The sequence below is a fragment of the Schistocerca piceifrons genome, chromosome 1 (assembly GCF_021461385.2).
Source record: "Schistocerca piceifrons isolate TAMUIC-IGC-003096 chromosome 1, iqSchPice1.1, whole genome shotgun sequence".
Lineage (NCBI taxonomy): Eukaryota > Metazoa > Arthropoda > Insecta > Orthoptera > Acrididae > Schistocerca > Schistocerca piceifrons.
In genome coordinates, this window is record NC_060138.1 from 30,522,911 (window position 1) to 30,545,174 (window position 22,264).

General features: G+C 48.0%; 1 protein-coding gene across 2 annotated transcripts in view; it reads right to left on the reverse strand.

Annotated features, from left to right (window-relative positions):
* Window positions 1-22,264, reverse strand: part of LOC124787753 (phosphofurin acidic cluster sorting protein 2) — a 691,488-nt gene that overhangs the window by 562,495 nt on the left and 106,729 nt on the right. The gene's annotated exons all lie outside the window — the stretch shown is intronic.

Sequence of the window (22,264 nt, forward strand, 5' to 3'; positions counted from 1 at the left end):
AATCATATCGATGTAAACGATAGAACGGTCGCCCCCCCCCCCCCCCCCTCCCGAGATGATCTCGCTGTAGGAAAGTTTCTGTAATGGGCAAAAATAGTAATCGGACGTTCCCATTGCCCTCGTTGAAAGTATAGAAGTGGTGGAACGCTTCAGAGACAGCTTTGAGAATATCGCCCGTAAATCTCTTGATCATGCTCAATAGGAGAATGTTTCAAATTGCAAGGTTGACTACAAGACGCACACGTTTAAAATGAGATGCAAGCACAAAGATTGCTGCGTCTCTGTACTAAATGCATTTTCGGAAAAATTGCTTGAATGAGTTCGTAAAACGATGCAAACAAACAAATGTAACCGCTCGTAACAGACGCAGTGGGACTTTTCGAAGCAGAGAATGCAGATATGGCTTCCACGGACAGCACCGGCTCTATAGTAGCGTTTATCACAAGCACAAACTAAACTAAACCCCGTCCGAACAGGCCTTGGAAGGCCCAACTGTACCGACCGGCCGTCGTGTCATCCTCAACCTACAGGAATCACTGGATGCGGATATGGAGGGGCATGTGGTCAGCACACCGCTCTCCTGGGTGTATGTCAGTTTACGAGACCGGAGCCGCTATTTCTCAATCAAGTAACTCCTCAGTTTGCCTTACAAGGTCTTAGTGCACCCCGTATCACTAGCACAGAACAGTTTCTTACAGCTGAAGAACAGAGAGCTACTGAGTCCTGGTGTAATTACTCTCAAGTGCTTGCCACTCGAGGCAACAAGGAACACCTGCAGGTGCACTGCAAAGGATTCGTGAACTGACCACTGCACGAGTGCAAAACCTCCTGTTGCCTTTCGTATTGTATTCGTAAACGAAATAAGCAAACGCTGTCTGCTTTCTTCTGCCTACGTCCATACTGGTTGGCTTCTAACCTATTTTTATATATACAGTACTGCTGCGCCATTATCGCTGCGACGCTGCCGTGTGTCTAGGCACTGAAACTAGTTCTGACGCTACGAGCTACGATCTCGCCGCGACCACGCGCGGCTGTTACCTGCACGTGCGAGTCAAGTGTATTATTAATGCTTTCAGACTCGAAATATTAAAAATTAAGTTTTTTTTAATTTTCTTGTTTTTATTACATTATTGGTATACACTAAGAGATAACAACGTGAAAAAACAAGTGTTACATACACTAGGTGAGCACGCACGGAGCGGTTTCAAATGGTGGTACTGCCGCATGTATGACGTTACATTCGGTGGTAAGGCAAAATTCAGTTCCTTTCTGCAGCTAGTAATAGTGCTACTTGGCAAGAGCACGTTTCCTTCTGATTTTCGGAGGTTCCTTCTTTGTGCTACAGCCTACACAGTGCTTTCAGATGCCATGTATTGGTGGATGCTTTGCTTCTTTTGTATGTTTTTCAACTGTAGCAACAGTATTACTTTTTTTTTTTTGCTAATGGTTCAGATATTCTTGGACGCCCAGGAGTTTCTGATCAGTACGAAAAACTATTTGCTACAGCGTACTGTCGCCAAATCGAGATCACTGTAGTCAGTTAACACATCTCCACTTTCACTGCTACAGTCAATATGATACGATATGAAAAGAAATCTCTTCCGAAAAGAATGGTAGAATCTCCTCTTCCTTCGTTCTGCTAGAGTACATCTTGTGAAAATGGAAATACAACAACCTGTCACAGCTAGCCATGTTGCCCTTACAGCCGCATTGGCTCCAAAAGGAACCACCACAAATATTACGAAAATAAATACACAATTTTAATTATTATCGCAACACTCAGAGTATAAACTGGAACAGTACAAATTTCTGCAGCTAACCCGTGCGCAGAACACGACTGCGTTGGCCACACAAACCGCAGTCGGTCTTTGGTCTCACCAATCAGCCTCCTCCAGCGTCCTCGGTCCACGTATTCTTCTTCAGACAGCGCCAGCGTACTCATATCCTCTCTGACCTGATCAACCTATCGGAGTCGTGGTCTTCCCATGACTTACAGAGGCAAATTCAATCACAAATGAAAACAAAGAGAATCGTGCACGGCATACAATAATGGCTCCTACGTTTGGGTAGTGTAACTCCTAAGATTTTAACAGACGAAGTATCTGAAGCGGCTAGAGGGCAGCACCTACTGGAGAGTTGAAGGGTGACTACAGATGTAGCTACTGTGCATATGCCACAAAAAGAGAGAATCCTAGGAGGCTTCAAACGGAGTCACACCATCTGAAAGGGATAAGCGGTTCACTCAAGAATGAACAAGAAGCCGTGTGCATACAGAGGAAGAGGACAGACAGCCAGGGAGAGAGGAGCTCGTGAAAAAGATATAGACGTCAAGCAACGGTGCCGCTACTTGCTGCAGAGCGTCAGAACGCAATGCAAAATGCAAGACGTCGCCCCGGCTGCGGGGGACGGACGCAGGTGGCGGGGACCGGAATCTGCGCGCGGCGGCGGCGGCGGCAGACGCAGCCGGCTGCACGCCGTAAGTGGATAGCGCTGTCTCGGGGAGCCCCATTCCTGGCCAGTGACGTCACGCCGCCTGGGTAAGGGGAGCCGCGCCGCGATGCACCGCGCCTTCACTCCCACGCCACCAGCGGCAGAAGAGAACTCGCCGGGCAAGTCCTAGCGCCTAATGCACTGCGCTGTCCCAGCTCCACAGAGCAGCTGACTGCACCGTCCTCCTCGCTGCTCCTCAGCCCGTATTAACACGACGATACTGCCTAACATAACGTCTGTGGAGTCCGAGTCTGCTATGCAGAAGCGCTTTAATGATTCGTTCTGACAAGGGAACCTCCCCATCGCACCCCCCCCCCCTCAGATTTAGTCATAAGTTGGCACAGTGGATAGGCCTTGAAAAACTGAACACAGATCAATCGAGAAAACAGGAAGAAGTTGTGTGGAACTATGAAAAAAATAAGCAAAATATACAAACTGAGTAGTCCATGCGCAAGATAGGCAACATCAAGAAGAATGTGAGCCCAGGAGCGCCGTAGTCCCATGGTTAGCGTGAGCAGCTGCGGAATGAGAGGTCCTTGCTTCACGCCTTCCCTCGAGTGAAAAGTTTATTTTCGCAAAGTTATGATCTGTCCGTTCGTTCATTGACGTCTCTGTTCACTGTAACAAGTTTAGTGTCTGTGTTTTGCGACCGCACCGCAAAACCGTGCGATTAGTAGACGAAAGGACGTGCCTCTCCAATGGGAACCGAAAACATTTGATCGCAAGGTCATAGGTCAACAGATTCCTCCACAGGAAATCACGTCTGATATATTCTATACGACACTGGTGACGGCATGTGCGTCACATGACAGGAATATGTTGTCGACCCACCTAACTTGTACACTTGGCGAATGGGTAAAACGATTATTCTACCTTGCTCGATTTAGGTTTTCTTGTGGATATGATAATCACTCCCAAAAAAGCGATGAAAACATCAGTTTTTAACGTTTTCAAATTTTTCCGTGTGTAGACCGTCAAATCCTGCATATGTCCAAGCAAATCTGAACATGTCTTGGAATTTTGGAGAGCGAAGTTGATTACGTGTGAGTGCCTGAACTTTGATAATTGTCTGAAAATAAAAAATTTAACTTTTCACTCGAGAGAAGACTTGAACCCAGGACCTCTCGTTCCGCAGCTGCTTACGCTAACCACGGGACCACGGCGCTCCTGAGCTCAGATTCTCCTTGATGTTGCGTATCTTGCTCATGGACAATTCAGTTTGTATATTTTGCTTATTTTTTCATAGTTCCACACAACTTCTTCCTGTTTTCTTGAATGATCTGTGGTCAGTTTTTCAAGGCCTATCCACTGTGCCAACTTATAACTAAATCTGAGCGGGGTACGATGGGGAGGTTCCCTCGTGAGTGTGATGTTGGATCTAGATAAACTGAGGACATGTGAATCATGACCTTCTGATTACTTTGTGGAGGCTCAGTTATCACCAATTTCCTAGGCGAATTTATTTCCACTAACATATGACAGGTTTCCTGTATTCTGCAAATAAAGCTAATAGTTAACGGAAATGACCCACCAGTGTCTCAGTGATACAGTCGAAACCACGGATATGTGAGAGAACCTTTAGTATTTGCGAAGTACTGTTTTAAACTCCCACAACGACGTTTATTTTTTTCTCTCCCATAATATGCCAGGTGTTGCAAAAATAGAAGAACAATTTGCATATAATAGTTTGTCGTTTACGAATCAGTGCAACGTGTAGTCACAGACGCAAGTGGAGTTAGAATTAATTGAGAAAATGTAGGGTCAGCTTTGTAGCAAGGTGAATGCTCAAACTCACCATACAATCAGCGACATCACAACGAATTACGTGAGCAAATGTTGTCTTGTTGATACCAGCGATAATGGTATGTTATCGAAAGAAAGGGACTCTGACTTTATCGTCAAAAATGTTCAAATGTGTGTGAAATCTTATGGGAGTTAACTGTTACGGTCATCAGTCCCTAAGCTTACACACTACTTAACCTGCCGCGCGGGATTACCAGAGCGGTCTAAGGCGCTGCAGTCATAGACTGTGCGGATGATCCCGGCGGAGGTTCGAGTCCTCCCTCGGGCATGGGTGTGTGTGTTTGTCCTTAGGATAATTTAGGTTAAGTAGTGCGTAAGCTTAGGGCCTGATGACCTTAGCAGTTAAGTCCCGTAAGATTTCACACACATTTGAACATTTTTGTACTTACACACACACACACACACACACACACACACACACACACACGCACATCCCGAGGGAGGACTCGAACCTCCGCCGGGACCAGCCGCACATACCGTGATTGCAGCGCCTCAGACCGCTCGGCTGATCCCGCGCGGCCTGTATCGTCCGTCTGACGTCCATGTAATCGGAGATGCAAGAGCAGCTCAGATGGTATATGGATGAAGGAGGAAGTCGAGCGTGTCAGTTTTTAGCGAATCATTTTAGAACTCGCGCGAAGAGATTTAAGGAAGCTCCAAAAAAACCTGTAAACCTCGCTGTTTCATCTCCAAAATGAGTCACGTGTTTCCAACATCGCGCAACCTGTCTGTGATCAGTGGTCTGTGGTATTCAAGCGAATGCAAACACTATTTCGAGTGTCGACTGAAATATAACAAGCACAAATATTCTGAAAAGAACGACATATCAGTGTTCTCCCCCAGTAGTATCTTCGAAACCAGGAATACAAGAAATAGTTCTCTTCCCTCCGCAATTAATAGTAATCTGCTAATTACACATTTCTTCCGAGGGGAAGGAAGGAGCATTATGAAAAATTAAACCAATGTTAACACAGGAACTAAACGTGTGTTACATCGAAAGAGAGTAATAGAAGTAGAAAAAGGAGATTAGACCAGCCAGATTTCGGGTTCAGTGTTTCCTGCAATTTGAACCCGCATCAGTAGAGAAAGTGGATTTAATCTGAAATAGGTCTGACACACAGTTAGCCCAGCTTCGGAATAATGAAATACGCCTTCATGCAGTGCGACAGATGAGCGTTCAACATCACCACTTGTCGGCTGAAGGGTCAACCCTGGGGCGAGCAGCTGCCCATTGCCTCCAATTGCCTGCCTAATGTAACTGTATGAGCTACGTAGAAATACACGGTCCAGTAACATTAACGTGACCACCGCCCATGTCATACGACAACGTGGAATAACAACTCACTTGCGTCAGGTAGCAGCACTAGCACTGGAGGATTTATGAAGCGTGTCGGGTGGGCGCGGAAGACAGTGAAGTCAATGTCGTAAAGAGGAAACGGAGTGACTTATTTGACGTCCAGAAGGAAACGATCACTGCCTTTTGGGCCAAGAGTGGAAGCATTTCAGAAAAGGCTAAGTCTGAAAACATTTGACGTGCCGTCGTGCTTAAAGTATACCGTGCATGTCAAAATGGCGCTATTCGACACAGCCCCGAGGCAACTGTGGTGAACCACAGGCCACGTAGGGCAAGGCTGAACGACGATTAGAGATACGTACGCGCGAATAGATGTGCAGCTGCTGAACGACTTATCGACCAGATGAACCAAGGGGCTACCAAAAGTGTCTCCGAATGCGCCTCCGCAGCAGGCACCCGGTTAATGCAGCCACGCTCACTGCTCTTCACCGCCGACACCGCAACTGAACGTCCAGTGAGTGACAAGTGGTCTTTTCACACGAATCACGTTCCATGTTCCGTCGGACAGATGGTCGCTAGCGTGTACCGTCCTGCGACAATCATTGAAGGATCCCGATCAGAGACCCGTTATTGCCTGGCGAACGTTTTCGCGTCATTTTAGAGAACACAATGAATCAACGGAAGTACGCATCTCTCCTTGTGGATCATGTCCACCTCTACATGCAGACTGGTTTTCGTCGGCACGACGGCATCTACCAGGAGGACAATGCAACACGGCACACCGCCCGTAGTGTATGGGTGGTTCGAAGAGCACAAGCGAAGAGCTGGCCGTCGACGGGTTGTTGGTGCCGCGGGTCCTCAACCGCCACTGTCCACGGCAGTGGAGTCGGCACGCCCCGTGCCTTCCGGAATCTCACAGACACTCTTCCTACACGTCTCGCGGCGGTCCGCGCTGCAAAAGTTGGTTACACAAACTTCTGTCAGGTGGTCACATTAACATTGCTGGACAGTGCAACATCTGCCACTTTAGTATTTATACATACTGTAGTTAAACTGCAGTTATTATTTAACGGGAGAGAACAGAAATATTGCAGCATACAGGATGTTAGAAGGTCATATAAGTATTGTGTCAAAAATGAAATCATCTCGGAAACAGTCAACAGTAGTTGCCCGTCATTCATATATGTACAGGGTTTGCATCAAAGGCTAGTGGTGGCACACCGTGTCATGGGGGACAACTTTTGTTAGAGGTGAGAAGTTCGCCGACACTAGGCGGGGCATAGGCAGTCGGTGGCGAGAGTGTTCCTATAATCCAGTCACCTGCTCCGCATGAAAAGGAGGTAGGCCAAACAAAATTGAAGTTCGTTTTTAGCTTCTAAAATATCTTTCTCCGCAGAGGAATGCCTATTCTTAAGGTGTTCCTGTTGAAAATCGCTATGAATTTACTGGGGCAGGTAGTCTGCAGCACACGTGGTCAGTAGAGCCTGCCAGTTCTGTGAAATCTCGCCGTCTAACGGCTGGAAAACACTGAATGATGTATAGTGTCGCCGGGTAGTACCAGCGAACTTTTGTGTAACGGACGTTCAAAAAGAAAACAGCCGGAGTCTGGAATATGCAAACCAGTGACAGGAGGGTAATATTGTGGCGTGTGTATCGAGGTGTGGTTACGACCAGCGCGTGGAAGTTCACAGCCCTTCGCTAGAGGGCACGCGTGCACGTCACGTGACTATTCAGAGCTAAATATAGCAGCAGCGTGCACCAATCGTCCAACGCTGCCAGTCGCAGTGCAAACAGTGACACGCAGGTGTCAACAGAAGAGCAAAGAGGTGTTGTTCGTTTTCTGACAGTGGAAGGAGTAGGAGGAACGGACATTCATCGACGAATGTCACAAGTGTGCGGCGAACACTGCGAGTCCCTTGCAAGGGTCAAGGCGTGTCACAAGCGCTTCAGGGAAGGACGGGTGTCGTTAGCCGATGATGCACGGTCTGGAGCATCACTCTGCATTACCGATGACTTCGTCCAGCTGGTGGCTGCACTCATTACCAAGGACCACCGAGAGACAGTGAAAGCCATAGCCGCCGTGGTCGTATTGAGTGTCGGAAGTGTTCACACCATCATGAAGGAACGACTGCACATGCGCAAAGTGTGTGTCCAATAGGTGCCCCACAGTCTTCAACCACACCAGGAAGCATGTCGAATGGCCCACTGTCTTGCTCATCTGCCGCTCTATGCTCGGGAAGAGAAGGCGTTCCTGGCACCAGTGGTGGCTTCGAACCAGAATCAAAACGACAAAGTCTCCAGTAGAAGCATCCACGGTCACCACCACAAAAAAAAAAGCCATCCATGCACACGAGTGCAGGAAAGGTTATGCTGACGTTCTTTTTTGACCAAGATAGACCCCTTCTTCTTCTTCACTTCCTGCAGCACGGGACAGGAGTGAATGCCCAGCGTTACTCGCAAACCTTGAACACCCTTCACCAAGCGATCAAATCAAAACGTCCAGGCAATATCACCTCTAGGGTCATTCTGCTCCACGACAATGCTAAGCTTCATACGGCCAACACAGTCGCGGCACTCTTGCAGAAATTCAAAAAGGATGCTCTCGGCCACCCTCCATACAGTCCGGACCTCTCTCCCTGTGATTACGCCAATTTTAGTCCCCTTATGAAGGCTCTGAGGGGGCAAACGACTCACCTCTGCCGACGACGTCCCGCTGTACGAGCGGAATTGGTTAACATCGCAGCCCCGGGAATTTTATGAGACAGCTATTCACCGCCTTGTGTCTCAACAACCAGGGTCAACACTTCTAACATAGAGGTACTGCTTTCTGTAAGTATGCATCCGGCTTGTTTCTTTTTGAACGCCCCTTATATGTAACGAAAGTTCATCTACATCTACATTTATACTCCGCAAGTCACTCAACGGTGTGTGGCGGAGGGCACTTTACGCACCACTGTCATTACCTCCCTTTTCTGTTCCAGTCGCGTATGGTTCGCGGGAAGAACGACTGTCTGAAAGCCTCCGTGCGCGCTCGAATCTCTCTAATTTTACATTCGTGATCTCCTCGGGAGGTGTAAGTAGGGGGAAGCAATATATTCGATACCTCATCCAGAAGCGCACCCTCTCGAAACCTGGCGAGCAAGCTACACCGCGATGCAAAGCGCCTCTCTTGCAGAGTCTGCCACTTGAGTTTGCTAAACATCTCCGTAACGCTATCACGGTTACCAAATAACCCTGTGACGAAACGCGCCGTTCTTCTTTGGATCTTCTCTATCTCCTCCGTCAACCCGATCTGGTACGGATCCCACAATGATGAGCAATACTCTAGTATAGGTCGAACGAGTGTTTTGTAAGGCACCTCCTTTGTTGATGGACTACATTTCCTAAGGACTCTCCCAATGAATCTCAACCTGGCACCCGCCTGACCAACAATTAATTTTATATGATCATTCCACTTCAAATCGTTCCGTACGCATGTTCCCAGATATTTTACAGAAGTAACTAATACCAGTGTTTGTTCTGCTAGCATATAATCATACAATAAAGGATCCTTCTTTGCCGGCCGGAGTGGCCGTGCGCTTCTAGGCGCTTCAGTCCGGAGCCGCATGACCGCTACGGTCGCAGGTTCGAATCCTGCCTCGGGCATGGATGTGTGTGATTTCCTTAGGTTAGTTAGGTTTAAGTAGTTCTAAGTTCTAGGGGACTTATGACCTCAGCAGTTGAGTCCCACAGTGCTCAGGGCCATTTGAACCATTTTTTTGATCCTTCTTTCTATGTATTCGCAATACATTACATTTGTCTATGTTAAGGGTCAGTCGCATGACTTGATCTATATGCCCTACACGTTTGATGCAAAGACTCAGACACCGTGTATATGGCACAACTGTAGCTGCCCGCTGGAAAACCAGATAATACCTTTTTTCTGAGGTTCTACTTGGACTTATAAATATTTTTGAAAGATTCGTTATCTTTCAGGCGTCCATTTCATTTGCTATCTAGTGGATGTAGAGTCAAAAGGCAGCACCCAATCCGCGGGAGGTCTGTAGTGGGTCACGTCGCTTTATTTTTCGAAAAGTATCTCGAGATTGCTCGAAGTTTTCCTACTCCACATCGTCACAGCTATAGGAAATGTCATAACAATCTCACAACCGTTTCCTTACTCTAGACGAGGTACGGTATTGCATTGTGACGTACGGAATGTCTCTCAGCGGAGACTTGACGACGTTAGAATTCCGCCGAGCTGAGTGCCGCAATGGACGCGTGCTCGGAGGAGCGCGTGCCTGACTCATCGCCTGAGGATGCTGACGCACCGTCGAGGTACGGCGCGGTGGAGACAGGTGACGTGGACCGGCGCTCCACTTTTCCCGACAGCCGCGTCGCTAATGGCCGGCTCGCTCACAGCTAACAGCGCACCAGTCACAGAATTACAACGCTAACGCTCTGACGCGCGACGACGGAGCGAGGCAGAAGACTTGCACAACGCGAGCTAACCTTTCCGTGCAACGCTGCCGTTGACAAAGTAAGCATCGTATTACGACAGTAGTCGGCAGCTGACGCCTTAATGGTGCGTCGCTCCTTAGGTACCGGCACAAGGCTTCTGTCACCACACTGAATTTTAAATCAAACGTGTTAATATTCAAAGCTGCTCTGCTTTCCGAATAGAATAACACACTGGCAGAAAAAAATATAACATCTTCAACGAGCATATTCAGTGGCACTACGGTATACAATACGTGTTTAGTGACGGGTTCTTGTGTTAGTGAGTCATTTGTCACAGTCATGACAGGAGGCCTGTCTTTGCACCCTCTGTTCTGACTCTGCGAGCGGTGACTGTCCTGAATTTAGAGGTGAATAGTGGTTGCAACTTTCATTCTAGTGTGCAGCATGTCCTGACCGTAAGTACGTACTCCTGCTGGAGAGTTTCGGCCATCTGGACGGTGTCGCACTGTGGCCTTCTCAAAGCTGGATGGACGTATCGACCGATTGCAGCAAAGGCTGGGCACATTATGCCAGTGGTGTGTCTCCCCTTCCACCAGTGGTCTGTGGAACATCCACACACCCGTAGATCAGGTTCTGGATGTCCGCGTCGTACACCCGCCGCACATAGATGTAGATTCATTGTGCGAGCATCGGTGGCCGACCGATCATCATCCAGGGACGAAATCTGGCGTCTTGAAAGAGTCTTCTGGAGAGTGGAATGGCATTCTATTGTCTTCAGTGACGAGACTACGTTCTGTCTATATGCTAGTGATGGACGGATACGTGTAGAGCAGATGAGCTGCCTATTCCACGGTGTATTCCCCACTATACACGAGGCTTCATGGTGTGGGAGGGAGCGGCGGTATCAGTTACAACTCACGGTCACGTTTGGTGTTCCTGCAGGATAAAGTAGCCAGAGTTCGTTACATTCCACAGGGTGTTACCACCCCAGTACTACTGTTGTTTCTTCGACAGGGAGGTGATGTGCTTCTTCAGCACGTACACATGCGACGCGACGGGCTCTTTACAGTGCACAACAACTGCCCTGGCCAACAAGACCACCAGATCTCTCGCCAACTGAACACGTATGGGACATGATGAAGCGGGAACTTACGCATTCTCCAAGGGCCTGGAAGAACCAATAACGAATTCCAACAAAAGGCACAAGATATTTGGGTCAGTCTACCGGAAATGGAAATTTGTGGTAAGTTCCTGTGGGACCGAACTGCTGAGGTCATCGGTCCCTAAGCTTACACACTACTTAATGTAACTTAAAATAACTTACGCTAAAGACAACACATACACCCATGCCCGAGAAAGGACTCTAACCTCCAACGGGAGCAGCTGTGCGAACCGTGACAAGGCGCCTAAGACCGCACGGCCACCGCGCGCGGCAGGTCAGTCTACCGCAGGATTTCATTCGGCACCTTTACAATCGTCTGCACGCGGCAATACAGGCCTGCGTTGCCGCCACAGAAGAGTTCACTGTCTGTTGATTCGATCGCCTGGACAGCCATTACTGTCACATGTGTGTTTCATTTGGTCTAAATCTGTCATCAGACTTCTACAGTGATGAACAACCAGTCACCTCACTTGTCACTAAAATTACCTTGGTGTCGAGGGTGTACTATTTTTTTCCCCGGCAGTGTATTTTATAAGAGGGCAGGAGATCACAGCCAGAGTACATCAATTCTATACATGTGCAGCAGAAAATTGTAGAAACCCCTGTAGTGATTATTTCACTCTGCAGGGAGTGTGCGCTGTTCTAAAACTTACTGAGTCGCATCGGAACTCGATCCTGGAATCTCGCCTCTGAGGGCAGTGCTTGTTTCCTCTTTTTACCACAGCAAAGCTACGGACAACGTCGTAGTTTTGTATGTAGCGCGGTGATTACGTGTAAGAAATTGAGTGTATTGACACATGGCAGCTGAAAAAAAAAAGTTTCACGAAAATAAGCTCGTCTAGCTGCGACACGCTACAGAAAGAGCTGCGACGGAAGAAACGGCACCGTAGCCGTCGGTCGGCAGTTTGCGGGCGGTGGCGCTGTGCTCGAGGCAGCGGGCGGCGCCAGCAAATACTGCCTGCCGGCATTGATCTGGCCGCTATTAATATGGCAGACAGCATCCACGGTGATTCAGCGGAGCCGCGCCACGTTTCCCCCAACCCTGCGAGTCTGCCCGCGTGTCCCTGGCCTAATAACATCCACTGCTGCGTGGCTCACACTGACAGACACACGCTACACGCTCTATAATACTCTTTGGACAACACGGTCATTTAAGACACTCTGCTTCTGCGTTCTATTTTGAAACGCGAAACCACTGAATATCACGTGAAACAAAGAGAAACAGTCATTAACAGGAAGGCTGATGCGAAAACCACTGTGCTTCACTGCGTATCATGGTATTGGAGGTGGGCTGCCATTTCCTTACTCCGACTTGAGAACTAGCAGAGCAGGTCGTTATAGTACAGGAAGGGACAGGAGTAGGAGACGCGTTCAGCTGTAATTCTCCCTGTGCTGACGTGTGTCAGTCGTTTCTTTAGTGGAGGCAAAAGTCGCCACAAATGTCAGAAAGAAATTCCAAGATCAGCCTTGCTTCTCGGAATACGAACTTTAGTAGTAACAGAGCAAGATCCATTATGTCACGTGTAAAACCTGTAATGCTTACTGAAACATCCATCAAAAGAATACAAGTACTTCAAGCCGATGGCTGTGTAGAGTCCGGCTACCAGTAAACGATCAATGTTGCACGCACGTAGGATGGCGAAATGGTACGGCTGTAATCGTAGCCGATTTAAAGTTTTGTGTCTTGCGTGGTCAGGAGACCCTTTCTTGGTCTATCTGACCACCAGTATTTGCTAGTTCATTTAGCGCCACCCAGGGTGCATCGCACGCAGGTGAACTAGCTCTGCACAAATTTGCAAAAAGGGAGCTTAGAATACAGTTTGGCTTACGCACAATAAAACACCAATATATCTGCGTGCGACGTTCGCAAGAACTCTCACATTTAAAGACAAAAATAGCAGAGAAATTAAAATCTAGGAACAATATTATACTAAAAAGACTCTGTGGGACAACATGGGGAGCATCAGCCTCTGTCCTAGACTCATCTGCTCCGAGCCTTGTCTTCTCACCTGCTCGACATTGTGCACCAGTACGGCTTAACAGTCCCCAAACTCATAAAATTGACGCTCAGCTCAATAACACAATCAGAATGATCGCAGGAGTCATCAAATCTACTCCTACGGTATGACTCTCAATAATGATACATATACCTCCGCGAAACTTGCGTCGTATGAGCACAGTCACGAGACAGTACAAAAAGATCTTAACATTACATAAGGACACTGAAAACGACACCCATAGCCGCCTTCGATCCAGAAAGCCCCCAATCAAAACGGCAATAACAATCACAGAGGAAAAATTCAGCTTGACTAAAGCCTGGGATCAACAATGGAACACAAAGCAGATTAATGAAATTTTTTGTATTACCCAAAATCCTCCGGGTTTTGAGTTACCACGTAAAACCTGGTCAACTCTGAACAGCATACGGACCCAGCATGCGTTTCCTGCATAAATGAGGCAAGAAATCGACGCCCTTCTACGAATGTTGTGAAATCCAAATCAAAAAACACATCACAGAAGAGTGCCTTCGGACAACTTATGAAGGGAAACCTGAAGACTTCCTGATGGCGCCTCCACAAGCAGTACCTTGTAAAAATATGTAACATATTTGTTTATAACTATAATTATTTCAGTTTTAACTGTATTGTCATTGGTGTCTTATTACCATATGCTAAATAAATGTAGGCGATTGAGCGTTGCCTCTCCGAAGCTCAGCGAGCACAATTTAGCCCTCGCTTGGTCCCCGCGTCCTATTATGCCTTTCGAAGATACGCCAGGCCGTTTACATCCGAAACTCCCACAAAACACGACGATCGACAGTCATTGTTTTGAAGCATAAAGTACAGCGAAACAGCGACTAAAAGTTAATACCGGACTGTTTCTTACACTTTAACCGAAACTGAACCCACATACTTCATTTCACAATCATCTCACAGACACAAGTCTCATGTTTCGACGTCGTCATTAGATTTTATATGCCACCAAGCCCATGTATATCGATATTTTTGGAAAACCAGGCTCAGTAACCGACATAGAGAAACTGCTGTGTATGTTTAAATTTGTGCGCAGACTTGGGCGCCGTGTTGCTTCTACGGCGCCAATCTCAAGACAGTACCAACATTTTCGCTACAGAGACTGCACGTACCGCCCATCAAACGATCGCGCTGGAGGTACATACGTGGAGACAGACCACCAGAGCATCTGAGAGGTTCTTTTGGCGGCAGCGTAAATCCGAGCGGTGCGCCTGCCCACGCTTCCAGTCGCCATCAACAGTGATGCCGAGGCTGTCGAAGCGTCTGCAGCAGAAACTGCGGCCTAGTCGTCACGTGAGAGCTTCCTTGTCGTTATTAATCACGACGAACGTTTGTCGTAATAAATTAATTGGCTGATGAACCGACACTATTCTGAAAGAGCAGTAATCACAATGTCCTAAATGACACGTATGTAGGTCACATTTCTTCGCGGTCGCTGGGCATGTTGGAATATTAGTTAACTCAGGACAGAAGTGGTGAAGGACAGAGCTCTAGTCACCACCTCTTTGTTGCCCAAACATCCGCGAATACTAGAATCTATTTGAACAGCTGACGATCGCCCACTAACCTGGGGCAACACCTTCAGCGCACGTCTGCACAGTTCGCCGACTCTGCGTGCGATTCTTCCCGAAGTTGACAGAACTGAGGCGGCGCATTACCGAGAAAACCAAATCAGGTGTATTTGGGAAGGTAAACAGTGAGCCACAACTTCAACATACACTCCTGGAAATTGAAATAAGAACACCGTGAATTCATTGTCCCAGGAAGGGGAAACTTTATTGACACATTCCTGGGGTCAGATACATCACATGATCACACTGACAGAACCACAGGCACATAGACACAGGCAACAGAGCATGCACAATGTCGGCACTAGTACAGTGTATATCCACCTTTCGCAGCAATGCAGGCTGCTATTCTCCCATGGAGACGATCGTACAGATGCTGGATGTAGTCCTGTGGAACGGCTTGCCATGCCATTTCCACCTGGCGCCTCAGTTGGACCAGCGTTCGTGCTGGACGTGCAGACCGTGTGAGACGACGCTTCATCCAGTCCCAAACAAGCTCAATGGGGGACAGACCCGGAGATCTTGCTGGCCAGGGTAGTTGACTTACACCTTCTAGAGCACATTGGGTGGCACGGGATACATGCGGACGTTCATTGTCCTGTTGGAACAGCAAGTACCCTTGCCGGTCTAGGAATGGTAGAACGATGGGTTCGATGACGGTTTGGATGTACCGTGCACTATTCAGTGTCCCCTCGATGATCACCAGTGGTGTACGGCCAGTGTAGGAGATCGCTCCCCACACCATGATGCCGGGTGTTGGCCCTGTGTGCCTCGGTCGTGTGCAGTCCTGATTGCGGCGCTCACCTGCACGGCGCCAAACACGCATACGACCATCATTGGCACCAAGGCAGAAGCGACTCTCATCGCCGAAGACGACACGTCTCCATTCGTCCCTCCATTCACGCCTGTCGCGACACCACTGGAGGCGGGCTGCACGATGTTGGGGCGTGAGCGGAAGACGGCCTAACGGTGTGCGGGACCGTAGCCCAGCTTCATGGAGACGGTTGCGAATGGTCCTCGCCGATACCCCAGGAGCAACAGTGTCCCTAATTTGCTGGGAAGTGGCGGTGCGGTCACCTACGGCACTGCGTAGGATCCTACGGTCTTGGCGTGCATCCGTGCGTCGCTGCGGTCCGGTCCCAGGTCGACGGGCACGTGCACCTTCCGCCGACCACTGGCGACAACATCGATGTACTGTGGAGACCTCACGCCCCACGTGTTGAGCAATTCGGCGGTACGTCCACCCGGCCTACCGCATGCCCACTATACGCCCTCGCTCAAAGTCCGTCAACTGCACATACGGTTCACGTCCACGCTGTCGCGGCATGCTACCAGTGTTAAAGACTGCGATGGAGCTCCGTATGCCACGGCAAACTGGCTGACACTGACGGCGGCGGTGCACAAATGCTGCGCAGCTAGCGCCATTCGACGGCCAACACCGCGGTTCCTGGTGTGTCCGCTGTGCCGTGCGTGTGATCATTGCTTGTACAGCCCTCTCGCAGTGTCCGGAGCAAGTATGGTGGGTCTGACACACCGGTGTCAATGTGTTCTTTTTTCCATTTCCAGGAGTGTATTTAATGCACGACGTCACGGATACCACCAAAAGTAGCTGTCATGTATATTTATCGACGGACAACGAGTATTGGCCAAGGTAGGCCTTGTCAAGTCAGAGCACTACATCAGATCAAATGATGTTTTCTTGACGTCAAGTACACCGAGTCTGGCAGAGAGGTACATGCTTTGAGGGGTGATGGTACTGACGATTCTGAACAAAAAGCTTCAAATGAACACATACCCTTTCAATTAGCCATATCCGACATAAAGTTGTTTGAAATTCACCGTCGCCAGGTACAAGTCCTCCCTAACCAGCACTCACATGCGTATACAACCAATGTGACATTAAGCTACCCCGTATGTACTTGACGGATTTCCTACATATTCAGTGAAACAGTAACTCACTGAAACTTATACTGTTCGTTGGATCGGTCGCCCTGAAGTAATTTCTTGGACACCAAGGTCAGGCGATCTTAGTCCATTAGTCCAGTCCATGGGGTTGGCTTAAGAGCAAAGTTTACAAGCGTAGAGTGAACGCAAAGGAGCAAATTCTCGATAGTATTTTGCGTGCATATGCTCAAGTAGGTGACCGTACAAATGAACGCAGATCAGCCAGCTACAAGAGCTGCAAAAGGCACTGCAGTTGACCGTGGACTTTTTGAACAACTTTTGTGATAAAACATACACAATTGAACAAAAATTAGATCACAATGTTTCATTTACTATCATTTTCATTTGCCCTGTGCGCCATTGTTTTCATTGGTTTCCTCGCAAACTGTTCAGAACGGGACATATGTTCATATGACGAATTTCGTTGAGAATCTCAATCATACGTCAAAGCATGTACTTTCCTCCCGACTCACTCTGAGTGTATTTTATTATCTAATAACGCATCTGATGTAATTACGTATTTCTCACAAAATGATCTTCCTGTAATCTGATGTCATGCTCATCGGTGACTTGAAGATGGGCTCGTTTGACAGAAATTGGTCGTCCGTGGATAAAGAGACATTAGCCTGCCTCTGGTTCTTTCGGCGGTGCCGCTCTTTAAATCTCTGAAAATGCTCGGCGGTAACGGAACTGCCGCCTGAACTTCTACGTCACACACTATGCTTACAGGGGGTGCATCCGAGGTTGATGTAAAAACTTCACGCTTCCCTCTCAGCGATGGCGGTAAGATAATACGTGTTCTCTGTCTCTAGTGCTGACAAAAATACAGCCTCAAGACATCTGCTACGGATTTGTACTCATTGTACGCTGGGGTCACAGAAGTCATGCGACAGCGATAGGCACACACACACACACACACACACACACACACACACACACACACACACACACACGCGGCGACAGTGTCGTGTACGTACGGTATAAAAGGGCGGTGCACTGGCGGAACCGTCATCTGGACTCACGTCATTCGTGTCAAAATGTTTCCGACGTTATTATGGCCGCACGACGGGAATTAAAAGCCTCTGAACGCGGAATGATAGCGGGAGCTAGATGCATGGGACATTCCATTTGGAAACCATTAGGAATTTCAATAAACCGAGATGGATAGAGTCAAGAGTGTGTTGAGAATATTACATTTCAGGCATTCCCTGCCACCACGGCGTTTGCGTAAACTTGTCAGTGTTAACACACAAGCAACACTGCGTCAAGAAATAGCAGAAATCAACGTGGGAACTACGACGAACATATTCGTTTGAACAAGACGGCGAAATTTGGCATTAATGGGCTATGGCAGCTACCACCACGTCATCGCGTGCAGAGCCTCTCCTGGGGCTCGTGGCTACACCGGTTAGACCCTCAGACGACTGGAAAGCCGTTGCCCAGTCACATGGATCCCGGCTTCAGTTGGTAGGATTCCAGTATGGCGCAGATGCCACGAAGCCATGAACCCGAGTTGACAATCGTGGAAGATGGTGGTGGGTCCGTAACACTGTGAGCTGTGTAGGATTGGAATTGACTGGGTCCTCTGGTCCAATTAAACCGATCACTGACAGGAAATGGTTACGCTCGGCTACTTGGAGACCATCTGGAGCCACTCGTGGACATAATATTTTTGGATGACAATACGCCATGTCACCACATCGAAATTATTCGCGATTGGTTTGAAGAACGTTGTGGACAATTCGAGCGAAAGATCTGGCCATCCAGGTAGCCCGAGAGGAATCCCATCGAACGTTTATGGGACGTAATCGAGGGCTGAAAAATCCTGCAGCGGGAACACTTTCACAATTATGGAGAGCTACAAAGGCAACATGGTCCACTGTTTCTGGAGGGGACTTCCAACGACTTGTTGAGTCTGTGCCGCGACGAGTTGCTGAACTACGTCGGACAGAAGGTGGACCGATACTATACTACGAGGTGTCCCATCACTTTTGTCAACTCATTGTAAATACTGTGGTGCAATGTTCAGAGCAGTGTTTATTGTCGGAGTTCCAAGCGATAACTCCTGAAAAACAAAATTCCTCTCGGAACGAATTGAACTGGAGATTATTTTGAAGGACACACCGTTACACCGCCAAACTAGCCTCAAACGAAATAAAACACTCAGAAGTATCTTCTCTTTTCTTCGTGTGTCAACTTACCCGTGTGTAGGATGTGCCGGACGTGACGGTGGTGGCGGCGACGGCTTTAATAAACGGAGCGTCGACGACCAAATTAAATTTCAGTATGGCGCAAGTGCCATTAAGGCTGCGCGCCGCGAAACGGGACGCCGGCGACTCGGCTGAAATTCAAAGTGAAAAACTATTCCCGACAAAACAAAACAAGCCCCGCGAGAATTAATTGCGACGTTTCGCTGTGTGATTTACAGCGCGCCGGCGTTTAATTACAGCGGTGCGGTTCGCGTGTCAGCTCGCGCTGCCCTAACCTAACCCGACCCGGCAGCTATACCGTACGTTCGCAAAACCGAGCGTACTGTAGCCGCGGTACGTGGCACGAAGACGGAACGTGGCCGGTTTTTCAGCATCGAACTGCACAGCGTTTTCCGGTATGAATCCTTCACTCCACAGCGGACTCGACACGGTGGATGTAAACTGTGAGACGGACCGGGACGTTTAACGGTAGCTCGTTGAAGTCTACTTTGCTGCACTCCTTGACACTGTACGACACAAAGCGTTGCCGTGATGGAGGACAATGACTGGGTGGCGGTGAGGGTGGGGTGTGCGTGGGGGAGGCTGGAGCTACACCATGTCTGAAAGACTTCTCTCAGACAGCTTATCTAACGGTATAGTCAATGTAAGGTGCGCACGTATGGAAATAGATGTGTTATACAGGGCTATTACAAATGATTGAAGCGATTTCATAAAATCACTGTAGCTCCATTCATTGACATATGATCACGACACACTACAGATACGTAGAAAAACTCAAAGTTTTGTTCGGCTGAAGCCGCACTTCAGGTTTCTGCCGTCAGAACGCTCGAGAGCGCAGTGAGACAAAATGGTGACAGGAGCCGAGAAAGCGTATGTCGTGCTTGAAAATGCACTCACATCAGTCAGTCATAACAGTGCAACGACACTTCAGGACGAAGTTCAACAAAGATCCACCAACTGCTAACTCCATTCGGCGATGGTATGCGCAGTTTAAAGCTTCTGGATGCCTCTGTAAGGGGAACACAACGGGTCGGCCTGCAGTGAGCGAAGAAACGGTTGAACGCGTGCGGGCAAGTTTCACGCGTAGCCCGCGGAAAACTGGCTCATGCCACAACTGGAGACCGACAGCGCCGACTTCATCTTTCAACAGGATGGTGCCCCACCGCACTTCCATCATGATGTTCGGCATTTCTTAAACAGCAGATTGGAAAACCGATGGATCGGTCGTGCTGGAGATCATGATCAGCAATTCATGTCATGGCCTCCACGCTCTCCCGACTTAACCCCATGCGATTTCTTTCTGTGGGGTTATGTGAAAGATTCAGTGTTTAAACCTCCTCTACCAAGAAACGTGCCAGAACTGCGAGCTCGCGTCAACGATGCTTTCGAACCCATTGATGGGGACATGCTGCGCCGAGTGTGGGAGGAACTTGATTATCGGCTTGATGTCTGCCGAATCACTAAAGGGGCACATATCAAAAATTTGTGAATGCCTAAAAAAACTTTCTGAGTTTTTGTATGTGTGTGCAAAGCATTGTGAAAATATCTCAAATAATAAAGTTATTGTAGAGCTGTGAAATCGCTTCAATCATTTGTAATAACCCTGTATTTATTCACTAACAATTCGTCCTATTTGCAGTTTCTTCCTGTAATTTTTCTTTCGTTACAGTCTTCTGATAGATCACACGAAAACTCCTTATCTCTTCACACTTTCTTCCATTCGTGCTCTACAATGATATTCTCTCTTATATCCATTAAATGGCAAGGAAAGCGTTTATGAAGAAGAGAAATTTGTTAACATCGAGTATAGATTTAAATGTCAGGAAGTCGTTTCTGAAAGTATTTGTATGGAGTGTGGCCATGTATGGAAGTGAAACATGGACGATAAATAGTTTAGACAAAAAGAGAATAGAAGGTTTCGAAATGTGGTGCTACAGAAGAATGCTGAAGATTAGATGGGTAGATCGCATAACTAATGAGTACGTATTGAATAGGATTGGGGAGAAGAGAAGTTTGTGGCACAACTTGACTAGAAGAAGGGATCGGTTGGTAGGACATGTTATGAGGCATCAAGGGATCACCAATTTAGTATTGGAGGGCAGCGTGGAGGGTAAAAATCGTAGAGGGAGACCAAGAGATGAATACACTAAACAGATTCAGAAGGATGTAGGTTGCAGTAAGTACTGGGAGATGATGAAGCTTGCACAGGATAGAGTAGCATGGAGAGCTGCATCAAACCTGTCTCAGGACTGAAGACCACAACAACAACATCCATTAGTATCATCCTGAGCATTTTCTATATTCTTCTGCCGTTGATCTCTGGTACGTCGATTGCAATATTCTAATTTCTCCAGTTCTCCTAAACGTCCTTTTTACGTTGATCCACGTCTCTCGTAGTTCCTGTCTGCGCTCGTTCAGTGTCTTATATTCTGATCACACGACCAGCAAATCTTGCCCAATTTAGTCTTCTTCCCTATACAATGAGGTGACAAAAGTCATGGGATACTTCGTAACATCGTGTCGGACCTCCTTTTGCCAACTCGAGCTGGCATCGACGCAAGTCGTTGGAAGTCCCCTGCAGAAATATTTAGGCGTGCTGCCTCTATAGCCGTCCATGTTTGCGAAAGTGATTCCAGTGCAAGATTTTGTGCACGAACTGACCTCTCGGTTATGTCCCATAAATGCTAGATGGGATTCATGTCGGGCGATCTGCACGGTCAAATCAAATGGTTCAAATGGCTGTGAGCACTATGTGACTTAACTTCTGAGGTCATCAGTCGCCTAGAACTTAGAACTAATTAAACCTAACTTACCTAAGGACATCACACACATCCATGCCCGAGGCAGGATTCGAACCTACGACTGTAGCGGTCTCTCGGTTCCAGGCGGCCAAATCATTCGCTCGAATTGTCCAGAATGTTCTTCAAACCAATAGCGAAAATTTTGGCCTGATGATAAGGCGCATTGCCATCCAAAGAAATGATGTCCATGAATGGCTGCAAATGGTCTCCAAGAAGCCGAACGTTACTATTTCCACTCAGTGATCGCTTCAGTTGGGGCAGAGGGTCCAGCTCAGTCCCGTTCCATGTAAACACAGCCCACACAATTGTGGGGCCACCACCAACTAGCACAGCGCCTTGTTGACAAATTGGGTCCACGATTTCATGGGGTCTGCACTACACTCCAACTCTATCATCAGCTCTTACCAAATGAAAACGGGACTCATGTGACAAGGCCACGGTTTTCCAGTCATCTAAGGGTCTAACCGATGTGGTCAAAGGCCCAGAAGAGGGGCTGCAGGCGATGTCGTACTGTCAGCA